Source organism: Astyanax mexicanus, chromosome 1, assembly GCF_023375975.1.
Source record: "Astyanax mexicanus isolate ESR-SI-001 chromosome 1, AstMex3_surface, whole genome shotgun sequence".
Lineage (NCBI taxonomy): Eukaryota > Metazoa > Chordata > Actinopteri > Characiformes > Acestrorhamphidae > Astyanax > Astyanax mexicanus.
In genome coordinates, this window is record NC_064408.1 from 43,147,128 (window position 1) to 43,163,914 (window position 16,787).

The 16,787-nt window shown below is 37.5% G+C and overlaps 1 protein-coding gene across 2 annotated transcripts in view; it reads right to left on the minus strand.

Annotated features, from left to right (window-relative positions):
- Nucleotides 1-16,787, minus strand: part of lpin1b (lipin 1b) — a 44,524-nt gene that overhangs the window by 26,020 nt on the left and 1,717 nt on the right. The window contains exon 1 of one of the 2 annotated variants that reach the window (XM_007260451.4): nucleotides 7,598-7,783. The exons of the other annotated variant lie outside the window; for it this stretch is intronic. The gene's annotated coding sequence lies outside the window, so the exon portion shown is untranslated. Of the gene's footprint in view, nucleotides 1-7,597; nucleotides 7,784-16,787 lie in introns of those variants that run through there. 2 annotated transcript variants of the gene reach the window in all.

Sequence of the window (16,787 nt, forward strand, 5' to 3'; positions counted from 1 at the left end):
CAGAATAAAGCTGTTTATTTTCCCAAAAGTATTGACTTTTAAGCAGAGCCCTAGACAGCAGAATGTGAATGGAGATCCTCTACTGGAGATACACTTTACTGTCAAAAGTATTTGCTTACCCATCCAAATCATTGAACTCAGGTTTCAATCACTTCTATAGCAACAAGTATATAAAACCAAGCACTTGGACATGCAGACTGTTTCAACAAACATTAGTGAACAAATGGGTCGCTCTCAGGAGATCAGTGAACTTCACTACTGTGATAGGATGCCACTTGAGCAACAAGTCCAGTTGTGAAATGTCCTCAATACTAAATGTTCCACAGCAAACTGTCAGTGATCTTATAACAAAGTGGAAGCAACTAGGAACAAAACAACTCGTTCTGTCAAAGTAAGATGACAGAATGGGGTCAGTGGATGCTGAGGTACATGGTGTGCAGAGTTCACCAATTGTCTGCAGAATCAATCACTACAGGCCTCCAAACTTCACGTGCCCTTCAGATTAGCTCCAGAACAGTGGGTAGAGCTTCATGTGAGGGGTTCCATGGCCAAGCAGCTCCATCCAAGCCTCACATCAACAAAAAAAAGGCAGGCGAGCAAATATGTTTGGCAATATAGTTTAGGACTAGGCTTAATCACCGTCTGGGAAACCAACACTTAGAGTCTAGGGCTGCAATGATTAGCTGGCATAATTTGCAATGTGGACTATACAAAATTGTCAACTGCAGATCTTGATGTATCTTTCTCAGTCTAGTCTCTACATACAAGGTATGGATATTTTTGAAGTAAACAATGAAGAATTTCTGCAAGTCGCTCTGGGTAAGGGTGTCTGCTAAATACCTTAAATGTTAATGTAAATAGGACAGAAACAGAAAGTCGATGTGGAAAAGGATGTATGCTAAATACCTAAAATATTTATGCAAATGGGACTGAAGGGTGTGATTGGAGATAACCACACCTTCACACTCTTATTCTTAAATGTTTTATACATTTATATATACAGTTATTATTTTTACTGTTCACTTTATAATTCACTTAATAACCTTATGAACATTGCTCTCTTTTTAACTGTCACTATGACAAGGCTTTGGAGGTTGTTTTTACTTTTTCAGGAATCAGGAAGGTCAGAGTGTTTTCATCAACAATGAGAGCTGTGAGGAGTACGTGACCCTGAGTGGCAGAGAAGCTTCACTGCTGTTCTGGGACCAGTGCATATGAACTAGGAGACAACAAGCTATCTGAGTGAAGTGCTGGGAACCTCTCCTCGGATAGCCAGCGCATGCCTGTTCTACATGGCGTAAAGTCGCACACAGACCAGAAGATCTTTCCATCCACTCTTTTCCACTGTTTCATCTTCTCACAGACTTTAGGACACTTAAGGACTGTCTGCTGTGTTCATGAAGGACACAGAGCTGAACAACATCATGATAAGAACCTGTTGCTCAGACAGGCTGGAGCGGATCACGTCATTGGAACTGGACAACAAACTGTTTACTGGACTCTGCTGACGTAATCATATTGATAAGTTCTGTCCAATCACGTCATTTGCATAAATGTATAACTGCTTGGATGAAGTCTGAGGAGTTCTCTCTGGCCCTCGACTGGCTTTAGTTTCTTTCTCTTTCTCTCTCTCTCTCTTTCTTTCTCTCTCTCTCTTTCTCTCTCTCTCTCTGGGTTGTGAATGTGTTGATCTATCGAGATTTTATTCGTTGATGTACTTTTACTCTTTTCTAATATATATCTATTAATTTTTGTTCCTTTTATATATCTGTAATGCTGAAACTATTTTTCAAGTAAACTTTAATATATTTTAAATTCTAAGCTCTGACTCATTGGTCATCATTTCATGTTCTGAGATTTCTCACATCCGAGTTTTATCTAAGTCGTGCTGTGGTAAATTACGCTACAGGACAAACACACAGGGAAGGTGCTGCTCACTTACTCAATTCTCACTCAATTCAAACCTAAGGTTTATGTTTAAATTTCATCTGACAATTTTCTTAGGAATTAATCAATCAATCTATCTACACTATATATAATCCCAAAAGTACTGGATTGAGCTCCATTACTTCAGAGACCACAGGCCCACAATCCCCCTGCTCCACAGACAATTATTGGGGTGATTAATACCCCAAAACCACATCTAAAATTTACCATTGTGACCCGCTTATTGAATCTGCTCCAGAGCAACTTGTTTATGCGAACTGCAGCTATAATCACTGCCTGTTTGAAAAAGGTCACACACTCTAATATTTTACTGGACTGCCTTTAGCTTTGATTACGGAACATATTAGTTTCCAGATACCTCTGGAATGTCACAACATGTGTTTCTCTCCAGAGTTGCATTTTTTTTTATATCTTGTAATGATGAAGGAAGATTTGAACCACTAAGCAAAGTCTTCTGCAGCACATCACAAAGCTTGAAAGGAGTTCAAGTCTAGATTCTGTGGTGGTCAAACCAAGCTTGAAAAATATAATAAAAAACTATAAAATAATAGTTGCAGAGTCTAGAATTAGACGAAGATATATACTAGAATTAGAATTAGAATTGTGCTAAATCTGTATTCACTATTATGCTGATAAGCTGTAGGTCACAATGGAATAGAATGTACTAGAACGGCTTGTGTTGTTGAGTGTGTTAATTGCACAGTGTCCTGTGTATAAATCAAGTTAAATCTGCTTATTAAATTAACACTTTGTACTCATCCCGACTGGACATTTTGATGGGCCCCTTTTCCAATGACCTTCACACACTCTCCCTTTAACCTGACAGTTGTTTTCCTCTACACATTAAAACTGATTACAAGCAATCAGACTGCCAGGAAATGTGTCCTATTACAGACTTCTAGTTAATCAGAGCCTAGTCTTGAATATTATCTCACTGTTTATTTCCTGACAGAATCTCTCAGCTTCTGAGTAAAATAGACACTATAAAGCGTCTGTGTGTGTAACAAAAGCCTGTCTGGATGGTATCGAATGTCCTGCTTTTGGAAGTTAGTGGTTAAAGGGTCAAGGAGACGCCTGCATGCGTAAGAGCCGGGTATTTAGGGATGGCTGATGTGAGCTTACAGTGGCATACCAGCTGGGTAAACCACACCAGACATAGTTGTCAAGCTAACTTCAAAAAGAAGCTCTCAATGTTCTACTCTCGTGCCCTACAACCAGAATGTCCTGTATGCATTAGGTCAGCATAAAAGCAACCCTTGTGTCTCAGGCAGCACTGTTTATTGTGTTTTCCGAAGCATGGTGATCAAAGGCAGAATAATGTCCTCTCAACAATTACTTGATAATTGATTTATTTGCACTTTACCTTCAAATGTGCTCCGAAGTAGCTTTTAAGGTTTTTCACACACATGCAATTCTTTGGTAGGGCATGGTGGCATATGAATGGATGCCTAAGTAGTTCTTTGAAAAGTTCTTTAGTAAAAGCCATTGTTTTTAGATTTGTGGTAAGTCATTTTCATTAGTGTATAGAACAATATTTGCTTTGTTTTTGCGTTGTTTCGAGTGTAGGCTTGATATTGTTAGATATTGAAGACTTTAACTTCACAAAAATTGTAATGCAGGAGTAAACCATTCAGACTTTTTATTTTTTTAATTTGTATATTTTTATCCAAAAAGACCAAAGTAATATTTAAGTTCTATAGTTGTAATCTCTAAGGATATAAAAAAAAGTTACATACAAGCCATTTGGGTGTCTAAAATGACTGGCACATGACCACGCTTTAGACACTTGCATTTTTTGTGATGCTTAATAAACCTCTGTACTGATTATATTTAATGCTGTATATTGAATTCAAGTTCTTCAAATGTATTTGTGTGCTCGGAACTCGAATATCCAACAGTCCGTGCAAACAAACTGAACCAGCTTCTCCGACCTGAGCAAACTTATCTATGAAAGAATGTTTTGTGAGCTGTGCACGGACAGGTCAGTCAGGTCATGAGTTCAGTCAGGTGTTGAAGAGGACAAAAAAACTTCAGTGTTGAGTGACCATTGCTTTGATACAGATATAGAATGTTAATGTAATATATATATATAGGCAAAACAAGAGGACAAACAGAGAGAGAGAGAGAGAGAGAGAGAGAGAACAGGTATAAGAGGGAGGGGATAAGAGAGACTATGCACAGTATGGAAGAGACGTGGAAATAGAATATGGAGAAGAGCGAGAGAGAGAAGCACACTTCTAACTTACAGAGAAACTAGACACCATGTTAAAAGTTTAAAACGTTAAAAAAGGAAAAATATTAGCTAAAATCAATGGATTTTAAGTTAACACAACAAGTTGTAGTAGTGCAGTCAGCATCGCTTGGTCCTTTTCTGGCAATAAATACATCAGCAAGTATCGTATAATTTGAAATATTGCCCATATCTGTTATTGCCGATTATTCTTAATAAAGCAATTATCAGCCAATCCTCAATATATCCTTACACTCAACATTTGGATTCTTCAGCACTGTCAGTCACTCACATACACATTGTCAGGTGTTTGAGTCCATTTTCTCTAGTCTGTACATTCACTTTTCTTTCTGTTGACAATACAGATGTGGTAAACAAATCATTAAATCCACTTCCAAACAGCTCTGTTTTATTACTCATCACCAAACATGTTTGCTGTGTTGTCTTGTGTAACCCTGCCTTTATAATTATCCAGAATTTTATCTGAAAGCAGAACCATTTCAGAAAACACTAACATTACTGGATTGCTAAAGACAGTAAAGCTTCCCTAAGCACATACACACATTCCCTATTCCACATGTCTCTATCTCTATCAGCAATATAAAAACTATAAACTCTCTACTTCAGTAACTGCTGTGATGCATGTTTTATATGTTACAGTATGTTACATATCTCTGCACCTTATTCTCACCAGCATATTTCATTGTACAGTATTGGTACTGCACGGTCATATCTGTTAAACTGTCTCATCTGTTGTACATATTGTATTTATTGTAGTGTTTTAGTTCTATGTTGCTCATTCATTACATGTTTAAATTTTGTGTGTCTATTTTATTGTTGTTGCATGTTGCACCACACACCAACATAATTTCGTTACACTGCGTAACTGTACTCAGATGTAATGACAATAAAAAACTCTTGACTTGACACATTCACTCTCCTTACACTTAAACTAATTACATAGGAGGGTGCACGACCACATTGTTTTTTTTTCTGACACTGATCCAATATTTCTTCTTTAAAACCTTTAAAATCTGTGCTTTAAGTTAGCTGCTTTTCAATGATTTTCAATTGATTAAGTATTTTTTTCCCAGAATTTAATGGTTAAGAAAAAGTAAATAATAGCTCAATTCGAAGTGGGTTTGGTGTGAAACACTCCTTTCTAAAGAAACTTGTCACCTCTATAAGCTTACTCAAAGAACATATTACACCAAGTGTTTTTTTTACACCTCCTGATGTACACACTGTTTTACATAGCTCTAATGCAGTCATAGTGTATGGCACATATAAAGCTTATTAAACACATACAGCTTTTTTGGTTATATTAGGGTTGTAGAGCTGTAGTCAGGAGAACTCCAGATCCCTTTCAGTGTCACCGTAAAGTACACAGAATAAAGCCTGCATGTTTGTCTACAAATAACTATCCCACAAACCTCAATCAGAATGGGTGTTTACTCTACATCTCATAACCGGCATTATGTCAAAATTATTTCAATGAGCATCCCAAAATACCCAAAAATAATGTCATTCCCAAAATACCCAAAGTGTCAGTGTGTACTATTTTAGGCAAGGTCTTTCAACAGGATCTCTCACATCTGTCCTGTTTCCTCTCCTATCTAAATTGTTCTACTATACATGACACTGGGCTGGGCGGTATACCGGTTCATCCAGTATACCGGTTTCAATTTCCAGGCCTGCATATTTCACGCTAACACAGTCTGAACTGGAGCAGAGAGACCTCTGCTCTGTGGATTCAAAAGCTTATCTTGCGCTGTCCTGTCTAAAGGAAAATCATCTGATACATCAGAACAGCACTTTATCAGAGTGTTTTTATTAGTAAGAGTCAAATAAAAAAATGTGATTGTTCACTCAGAAAAAAAAAGGTCTCGTCATGACCCAAATGAGCCCAGAATCACTCCTGGGAGTCTTATCATTTATGGTAAAACTCATGGGTAAAACTTACTAAAATGTTTTATTTGAGGTGCATAAATACTTCTGAAGCAGTATAGCCCTTTCAACTGCTTATTAATGCACATTGAAGTTTGGAATGTTTTATTTGTTAACTGGAGAACCAAGGAATCAAGAATTGTAACTGATCAACAGACAATGTATACTTTTTTTCAAGAGCACACTGCTGCTGCTGCAGCTCAGCCAATCAGCTCTCCATCCTTACCTGCCTCTAAACCAATACATCACCCATAAATACTATCCTAAACAAAGCCTTCATTTAAAGCCTTTATGTTTATATTATATGTAATCCTGACAGCAGAATAAGTCAAACCCAGGCATGCAAAAATATAAATAAATAAATTATAAAAGTAATACTATCTTTATAAACCACGAAACTGTGAGAATCCATTTTTTCAGGGTTTTTTTTCCATTTTCTCCCCAATTTACACAACCAATTACCCAACCCACCCATTAGGACTCCCCTGATGCCCCAACACTTGGAGGATGAAGAATAGCACATGCCTCCAATGATACATGTGTCAGCCACAGTCTCTTTTTTTTTTCAAACTGCTGCTGATGCATCATTGCCAAGTAGCATCACAGCGCACTCTGAGGAAAGCGCAGCGACTCGGGTTCCAATATATCAGCTCACAGATGCCTTGTGCTGTGGACATCACCCTTTGGAGTGATGTGGGGAGAGAGCGCCATCTACCCACCGAAGAGAGCAAGGCCAATTTGCTCTCTCAGGGCTCTGGCAGCTGATGGCAAGCTACATAATGACACAGTACTATACAATTACTGGTGTAGTATTATGTATACAAAACACAATGCTCAGAAAATCATGTTAGGGTAATTTTTTAATGTGATCACAATATAAATATATTGACATATTGCCCACAACAAAACTGTCACCAGCGATTCAGGACAGGGCTTCGATTGACACAGACCTTCAGCCTTCAGCTTAACGAAGGGACGACTGGTGAACACAAACACACACACTCGTAGGTTAGTAACTTTAATGTTTCATGTTCTGTATGTAGAAAGGCACGATCTGTCGTGATCTCGCCTGATGTTGGCCTGGTGACTCATCAATATGAGAGAGCCTGTTATCCACACAGCTGATGCTGCTCTGGTGTCCCCCCACACACAGTAAGTCAGTCTAATGAGTCTATCACAGACAGAAGAGCACTCTAAAGACAGGTAGCGCATTACAGCCTCTCTCAGCTCCGAGGAGACTCTAAAGAACACTTTCATTTCTGAAAGGGAAATGCCCCAGAGCAGATAATGAGTCCGTCTCTCAGCATTTTATACTCCTAGTTCAGGCATATTTCTAGGCTAAGCTAAGCCTCTCTATTCAGCTACTGTAACCCTTCACAGATATACAGTGGTTTGTCTCTCTAACCCCAAAAACAGCCTCCGCCGCTCGGCGTTTGGTGGCTTCATTACCTCGTATGTTTTCGAGGCGCTTACCTCTTCGGAGCACGGAGACGGCGGCGAATGTCCCTCTTCCCCCTGTTTTTCTGTCAGAGACTCATTGTAAACCCGTGTTTTGCTGGTTTATGCCGGTGATGTAAACTGAATTCAGCGCTGTCGGCCGTTTCTTCCCTGTAAAAAGCGCCGCGCAGTTGCCAGGTTACATCCACTCTCTCGCGAGCCCCTGACCGGTGACTTTTAAAGAACCACTGCTCTCAGCCAATCACGTGCCAGTATGCAAATTCCGCTCCGCAGCCTCGTTCCTGCAGCGGTGGTCTACGTGGACACGTCCAACCACAGACTACACTCTTTAAACCTAATGCTGCCTTTAATTCCTACTCAGAAAATCGTAATTACGACTTTACATGCGTTCGGGTGTTTTTGGTCTTTTTGTTTATACTTTTCGTATAAACCTTTCGAGGTTTATTTAGCCCTGTTCCAAGAGAATGAAGCGAATAAGACTCGCATTAGTTGTAAGTGATGTTTTTATCCCATTACAACCGTGAATTATACTACACTTTTACGTTTTTTCACGTATTGTTAGTGATTTTATTAGCTATCTAATAACATCCTGCAAGTGTGTCAGCGTTAAGCAGTTTACGATACGGACTGTCTGCATCAATTTATTGAATGTATTTATCAATTTAAATAAATGTGATTAAATTATTGAGCTCTTTTTACTGACACGCCCCCAACTTGTAGAACTCGGGGCTTATCTAAAACTGGTAAACACGATTTAATAGTGGTGTTCATGTGCTCTAATTTCGTAAATACAAAATTTCCTACACGACTTGAAGGCAGCAATAACTTTCATTCTATAAAATATATATTCATATATAATAAATACCCATTAACTTTATATTATCGATCATTAATCACAGTTATTGTCACTAATCCTCTGATAATAATCTCCTGCTGGATCTGCAGCTCGTGTGTTTATGTGTGATTTTCCGGAGAATCAGCGGAGAGGTAACCTGATCACCCGCGCTGTTTAAAAGCCGCTGCTGGTGAGGTGACCCAGCGGACCAATCGCAGCGCCGCATTCCGCCACGTTCGATTTCATAATTTTCCTCCCCTCTACCCGTATTCCCACAGATCCCGCCTTCCTGCTCTATGATTGGCTAATAGTGCTCACTGTCCTGTGCCAGGATTGGCTCACAGGTCATCTACGTAGCAATCTGCAGATTTTTTTTCTAGAAATATGGGTGGACGAGAATTATATGAATTGATATATTTGATGTATTGTTTTATTTTAGAGGTGATCATTTGGAAGTGAAAAAGAAAATGTATCTCATACAAATGTTTTTGATTTTATGGAATTTCTTATTCACAAAGTGAAATGGCCTCTCCCACCCAAATCCAAACCAAAACCCATTACATTACTTTTTTTAAGATAAAAAAATTACAGTCTACAGTCTGGTTATTTAATTAAATGTATTTACATTTTGTACTTCTTGGTACTTGTTAAACACAAATGTTAAAGACAACATTTTAAGTCCTTAAATTAATTAGGTAACACGTCATGTAAGTAAAATTAGGCCCAGTCACATTTCTGTTTTGTACCACTTGTTTGAAGTAGGAAAATGGGAAAGAGGTATAATTCTCCCTCTAAGAACTGGAACCACCCTTCAAGCTCCTGATATACCAATGGAGCGCTAAAGTTCAGTAACCTAGCTGGTGCTCGCAGTTCTTATTCAGTTGTTGAGGGCACTTTCAGTTTCAAAAGGGCACTTTGGTTGATTAAGGGCAGAGTTGGTGGTGCACAAATAGGGCCTTTAATGTCCCTAATTTTATTTCTATTACCAAAAAAATTTAAAAATTCATTTTAATCTAACTTGGCCCAACTACAATGAGACAAAACCGGCAATTAGGCCTCATTCTTGTAACTTAATGTAGTTTCAATAGACACTAGAAATGATAAAGAACTCATTCTTCTCAGAAATGAAACTAAATCCTTCTTCTACCTGTTTACTTTACACACATTCATGCTCAAATACTATTGTTTCCTGATGTCCCCATTGCTTTCTAACAAATAAGATGTAATTGTCCGCATTACACACCTTTTAGCAGGCTGAAGTGGATAAATATGACTTAAGTGGACATCATTGCTGACTCTCACCCCTATAAACATATATACTACGACAAAATACAGATAAAACATCTTTCAGCTGCTTACAATAAGGCTGATTACCCTGTGCATTTGTGTACAGAAGGAAAAGTAATGCTTGTCTGGGAAAAGTGCCAACTATGCGAATGGTAAATATATCAGCATTAAGCAGTCGTAGCAGAGACAGGCAGAAAGTAGGCGAGCGAGAGAAAGGAAATAGTAGAGGGGGCAGGAAAAGAGAAGTCATGTTGCTGTGGCTGTTGAGCTATGCAGGCTGGGCCATGTTACACAGCACTCACGTGCGGCCCTCTTTGCGGCCCAGACACTGACTGAGGCCAGTATAATCACTCAGGATCTGTTCAACTGCCAGAATCCTCCACTGTTCACCGGGTACTACCACTTAGATTTATGTCTGCTGAGAGTCTCCTATGAAAACAAACCGGATACGAAGCTAGTTTCCCATAGATTCTTGCTGCTGATATATCTGTGTCATCTGAATGAGCGTCTTGGGAACTAGATTAGTAGAGAAACAATCCAATCGTGTTCATGTACAAAACATGTGTCTTACTAATGTACTTGATAAAATCTGAAACAGAGAAACACATGCCTCATGCGATGGGTTGAAAAATGATCCTGTAATCACTATTACTGACACTAAAAAATTGGGAGGACTATGTAGAACACTATTATAAGCAGAAGCTGTGGGAGATTTCCTGCCCGGTTTTGGGCTGCTTACTGTGGGTGACTAACATTCCATTTTTGAATAGTACGGCTTCTGCATAGAAATAGTTTAGTACCAGTAATTTAAAAAGTCACACAAAATAACCCATATGTCCAAAACAGCAAACTTAATCGGAGAAATGAAAGTCAATGTAAACATATTTTAGACCAATATTTGTAAGCATTTCTATTTGGGCCTTTATCATGAAATACTGACACGATCGCCGGTTTGAATCCTTTCCATGTAGTTTGCCATCAGCTACTGGAGCCCTGAAAGAGCACAATTGGCCTTGCTCTCTCTGGGTAGGTAGATGGCGCTCTCTCCCCTCATCACTCCAAAGGGTGATGTCGCTCATCATCCTCCGAGAGCGCTGTAATGCTACTCAGCAATACTGCATCAGTAGCAGTTCGAAAAGAGGCAGAGTCTGACTTCACATGTATTGGAGGAGGCATGTGCTAGGGTGCTAGTGCACCCTCCTGGTATTGGGGCATCACTAGTAGTGATAGAGGGAGTCCTAATGAGTGGGGTGGGTAATTGACGTGTAAAAATTGGAGAGAAAATGGGAACAAAATTATAAAATAAAATTAAATACTGACACAATATAAAGATACAAAATACAGATACAAGGTCTCTGTCTGACACTGAAGAAATACTGTATTAAATGTGCGCATGTTGGTTAACCACCAGCACCCAAAAAACAGCTGAAATTGGCATTTGTTGTGTTTTGGACGGCAGTATGTGGGTCAAATAGCACCACAGCAGCACCAGTCCAGCAAAATCTAGCTTAGAATGCACTTCCTGCTGGACCAAGGAGGTAAAATTACAGCCCCCTTCTCAAGTGGCACAGATCCATTTGCCAGTTAATGGTTTTCATGGCATGGCTTTGCTTGTTTAAACCTGACTCCAGTGCACAGAACAGCTAATCTCATCTAAACACATGCTGTGCCATTCCATGAAAGAGTGATATTTGAGTACACAACATTGGATATGTTAGATTAAAGATTAATGTGTTTTCAAGCTCAGAAGATTCCTCACCCACTTGTTGTGACTCCATAAAAATCTTGTTTTTAAAAATGATTTTAAATGCAGTCATATTTACATCTTCGCATTGACTCTATCTCAAATATTACTACATAAACATTTACCAACCTTTGGTAGGCTCGTATATAATGTGTATAATGTATAATATTTTTAATGTAATAATAATAATAATTTGTCTGTCTTTGATTTTTATGGGAAATCTTCTGAATAAAGCAGCTTGTGACTGAGGAATGAAACAAGATCCAATCACTGCAGATTTCTCTTTTTAGTCAAAAAATTATGTTCTGTCACATTACATGACACTGTAATTAATAAATAAAAGCTTTAAAGTCTTCAGAGAAGCCCTGTTCAAAAACGAGACACTTGTTCTTTATTCAGTGTTTATTACTTGGTTGTTTGCTCAGCAGTTAAAAAGGTCTGTCAAGCATAACATATTCATGAACTACTTAATTACAGCCAGTTTAACCTAAACGATTCAACGTTATCACATTCAGGTCTGTCACAAGTCCAGTGTGACAGGGTTGTAGTTCTCATTGTTATTTTGTTATTTTGTCTCTGAAAATATTTACAGCAAAATCAGATTTAGGGAAAATACTCTGATCTCTTGACTGTAATCCAAAAAGCAAGCCCAACTGGAACAGATTTTTACGAAATGTCCAGATGAATAACTAATACATTATTAGGTATTAGCTGTTATTAGTAGGTATTAGTAAGCAGTAGTATGTTATTTGGAACAATATCACCCTATAATCTGTTTTCAACAATCTACCTTATTTCTACACTATGTGATACTATGATACTAACATGACTTATAACTTTATACAACTTTATAAATAAACAATCATTGACTCAAAACCCATAATTATACACCAATCCGACTTAACAACAAAAGCACCTGTCTAATACTGTGTGGGTCCCCCTTAAGCAAAACAGCCCTGACCCATCTAGGCAAGGACTATACAAGACATCTGAAGGTGTCCTGTGGTATCTGGCTCTAAGACATCACAGCAGATCCTTTAAATCCTCCAAGTAGTGAGGTGGGACCTCCAGCTTCAGTGAACCCTGAACCTTGTCCTAAATTTGAGCACTTTTAGTTTTTGGTTTTGACCTGCCACAAGACCTGCCTGATGTTTTGGAGATGCTCTGATCCGATTGTTTAGGCTGTACAATTTGGTTCTTGTGAAAGTGGTTTAGATTCTTATGCTTCTCTATTTGTTCTGCTTTCAACACATCATCTTAATATATTCATCCCACAACGATTGCTCACATTTAAACCTGTCTTCTCAGTTTTAAGAGCTTAAGTATGAATGCTAAAGCAGAAATTCTTCAGTGCACAGAATTATTGCAAACATAAGCATCTTTCCTCTTATCGCTTCATTTCATATCTAACATGTTCTAAACATCTTCTACTTTGACTACACATACATTTATACAGTTTGAGTGAGAAATTACTTAATTTCTTTTTTGTAAACAGATGGGGATGTTGTTTTTCAGAACTTGCAGTCAAAACCTAAAATGACTAGCTAAAATCACTGAGAAAAATAGGAATATTCATTATACTGTCAAAATAATGCTCATATGCCTCCACACACAACATGGGAATTGCCCTTGTTGCAATTTTAGTTGCCCCTTTTTACACTCTCTTGACTGTTCTCAGGGTTGAGCCTCAGCAAGCGGAAATGCTGTCAGGCAGTTTGTGAGTAGGAAGTGGTCAGTGTGTGTGTGTGTGTGTGTGTGTGTGTGTTCAAAGACTGAGACTTACTTAGGGGAAATGTGTAGAGTACAGTGATATCAGCAATGGTTTGAAAAGAGACCTGTGTTTCTCATTACTGTTTTTTATGCTTTACAACAACTTTATTAGTAAAAAGCACATTACAAATACAAATTATAAAATTTCATTTGATTCCACTTAGGACCACACTTATAGAGTGTGAGTGAAGACCAAAAGGCCTAGCCTGAATTAGTCCACCTGAAAGCTGGAGTAAATTTAATCAGCCATCATTTATTTATCATCATCATTATCATTTTTATGGCAAATTTAAAAACATGTTCATACAATTTATATGTATTTAAATCTCATCTTATACTAGCCGTTGACAAGCTGTTGTGTTAAGACATCCATGACCAAATATATTAGGTCTTTTCTCTAAAAAAAGCGTAGCTTGCATTACCACAACTTATCTTTACTGACACAAAAACAACATGATCATGATGGTAAAGACAGTCCTCAGTTTCCTCATCAGTATCTTTTTAAACAATGTAGAAATAAAGCTTAAATGCAAAAATAAAACAAATGTTTACTTCACTTTTCACATAAAATAATGCCCACTAATGTTTTTCAAAGTTTGGCTGTCAGTCGAGAGCCCTGGAAAATACAGAAAAACTGAAAGAATGAAATACGAAGTGAACCCTGTGGATATTTATGTTAATATATATATATATATATATATATATATATATATATATATATATATATATATATATATTTTTTTTTTTTTACATATGCTCAGTCTTGGTTAGTAATAAGCCCTTACTTGAAAGTATGCTAACATTTCCAGTATTCTTTACATAATCAAAGCACATTTTATTTTTTGTAATTCTGTTTTTCAAAAGTTAAGATGGTAAACAAGCTTCCAACTGTCGAATCACTTACATTTACATAATGTAAATATTTATTTTTATTGCTGTAATTCTATATAGATGGTAATGACTAATTAAAGCTACATGATCAGGAAGAATACATGAATAAATAAGCCACTGTTTCAGACACAAAAGTTCCCCTTCTCTATTTTCTTTGTTTCAATGGGTATAATCAAGTGTTACCTTTAAAAACACCATTCATAATTATTGTGCTGTTGCACAGATAATAATGTTGGGAACAGTAATATATTGTTGAAAAACATAGACAAGTTGGACAAATATTGATTAATATAATTAATATATTACTTTGATTGTTATTGTGAAACACGCATTGTGTTTTTTCTGAAAGTATGTGAATGTGGACAGGGCCAAATAGCAAATTATTGATTTTAAAAACAATACTTTTAATAGTAAATCTCTATTTTTTATGTAACAGATTAGGTTTAACTTAAATTTACAACCTGAGAACAGCACCATTTCCCTGAGGAACCCATATACAGTACTTCTGTCCTTGTCTTTATCTATTTATAGCTCTAAAAACAAGAGTAATTCAGATCTGAAACACTGAATAACTGTGTGTGCCTGTATGCTGGCTTTTCTTTCTTTCTGGGCTGATCAGCAGTTTCTATAAAAAGACACACACACACACACACACACAAGGGATTCTCTTTTCCAGTGCGGAACATGCTTGCAAGATTAATTAGAATGTTACATGATCACAGAAACTCCAGTTACATGCACTTAAGTTACACCCACACACACACACACACACACACACAGAAACAAGAGTTACAGAAAGAGAAAAAGAGCAACAACAGTATTCCAGTGACAAATTCAATGTTTTGTTCGCTCTAACCCCAAAATTCCTGCTGTGTTTTACACCTAACCTATACCTTTGTAATATGTGCAGCATGTGGTTTTGCATTGTCTTGACAAAAACAAAATTGTCTTAAACTGTCTTAACTTTTACTGATTTTTGGCTGTAAATTAAATAAGAATGTAATGTAAGTTGACAAAAACTAGAGAGGCTATCACTGTAGTGTGTGGTTTTATGGAGGAAGGGGGCCCCATTACAGTCACCACATCGTACATTTGCTGATGTGTATAGTTAACTGTGAGTCACACAATGTCCACAAACAGAAGTATATTCAAATTATTAAACAACTTCACATGGTTTGAGGCAAGTATTAGACGAAAAAATATATTATGCTATATGATGCTTTTTCAAAATCATGTTGAAGTACTGTAATAGTCCACTATGATATTTTGATCTAACATAAAGAACTGCAAAGAGATAACTGTTTTTGCCTGAAAGAGACACTAACGATGTCTCCCATTTACACTGATCTGTGTCAGAAGCATGTTCTGTTCTTGTGGCCTAAGTCACAGATAAATTAGATTCGATATTTTGAACTGTTGCTATAAATGAAGCAGAGTGAACCTGCCACTGAAGCATGGCATGAAAACAGCACCTCAAATTACTGCCCGAACCTTCTACAACCCCCCTCCCTCCCTGTGCTGCCAACCCCTAAACAGCTCTGCCTCTCTTGTCATGTTCTCTCTTTTTTTTCTTCCTCTTGACCCCAGGTCAGGACTTTCAGAAGCCAGACATGGGCGTGGGCTCAAACAGCCGGGTTCTCAACAAATCAGAAAGCTGCAGGTAAGATCATGAGTTGTTCCTGCCTGCTGATTGGCTGCTTTAAAAACAGCTAAAACATGGGACCAAACTGGAGAAATAGGCCAAAGAGAGAAAGGGACTCTGGGGAGTTTCCCTGCTGTAAGATTCTATCTAAAGATAAATCTTTTAAATAAACATTTTAAATCAACAATGAAAACCTTTATTTTTATAGTACCTGACATAGATAGAAATGCAACTCAAAATCTTGAGAGAATCTTTGCATAAACGCATAAAACTGTCACCAACAAGTTAGCTGAGGTTAACAACAGGTCCATACACTAAGTCTAGTCTGTATGAATGGGTCTATGTTAAATGCCATAGTCAAAGTGTTTCATTTTGTGGTATTTTGCCAGCTATTCTTCTCTAACTCCTAAAGGCACAGTCCATAAGAACATCTGCTTGTATAAATTCAATCTATAAATTAATCTCTTAGAATCATGATATATGATATTAAAGAGCCTTTTTCCAGAAAATATGTTTTTTTGTTTAATAATGACATTTGTGTGGTTTTATGCATAAAAAAGATCATACATATAAGTCTGATATATGTAAAAAAAAAAAAAAAAAAAAAAAGCTATGCTTTGATTGGCTGCCCTACATTGAGTCTTATTCAAAAGGCAGTCCAAATTAAAACACTCCTTAACTCTTTAGTATGAATAACAGATGCTAAATGGATGTAGGCTGAATGGACACTATTTGGCAGCGTTGTTTGGTGTGACGACACAAAACTCTCTTGACGATAGATGGAGTGATGAAAGAGAAAAAAGTATGATTTCATACTGACTGAACAGTTAATGGGAATTTAAATCCAATGAATGAGTAATAGGGATGATGATCTCTGAATAAAGTGTGTTTGTAGTATGTTTGTGTGGTGCTGAGTCACTGTGCTGTTGTGTAATCCGGGGGTAGTACTGAATGAACAGGCCAGTATTATCGGATGGCTGACTGGCATAAGAATCCTATGAGAGCTGGTATGATTCCAGATTGAGACCTGAGCACT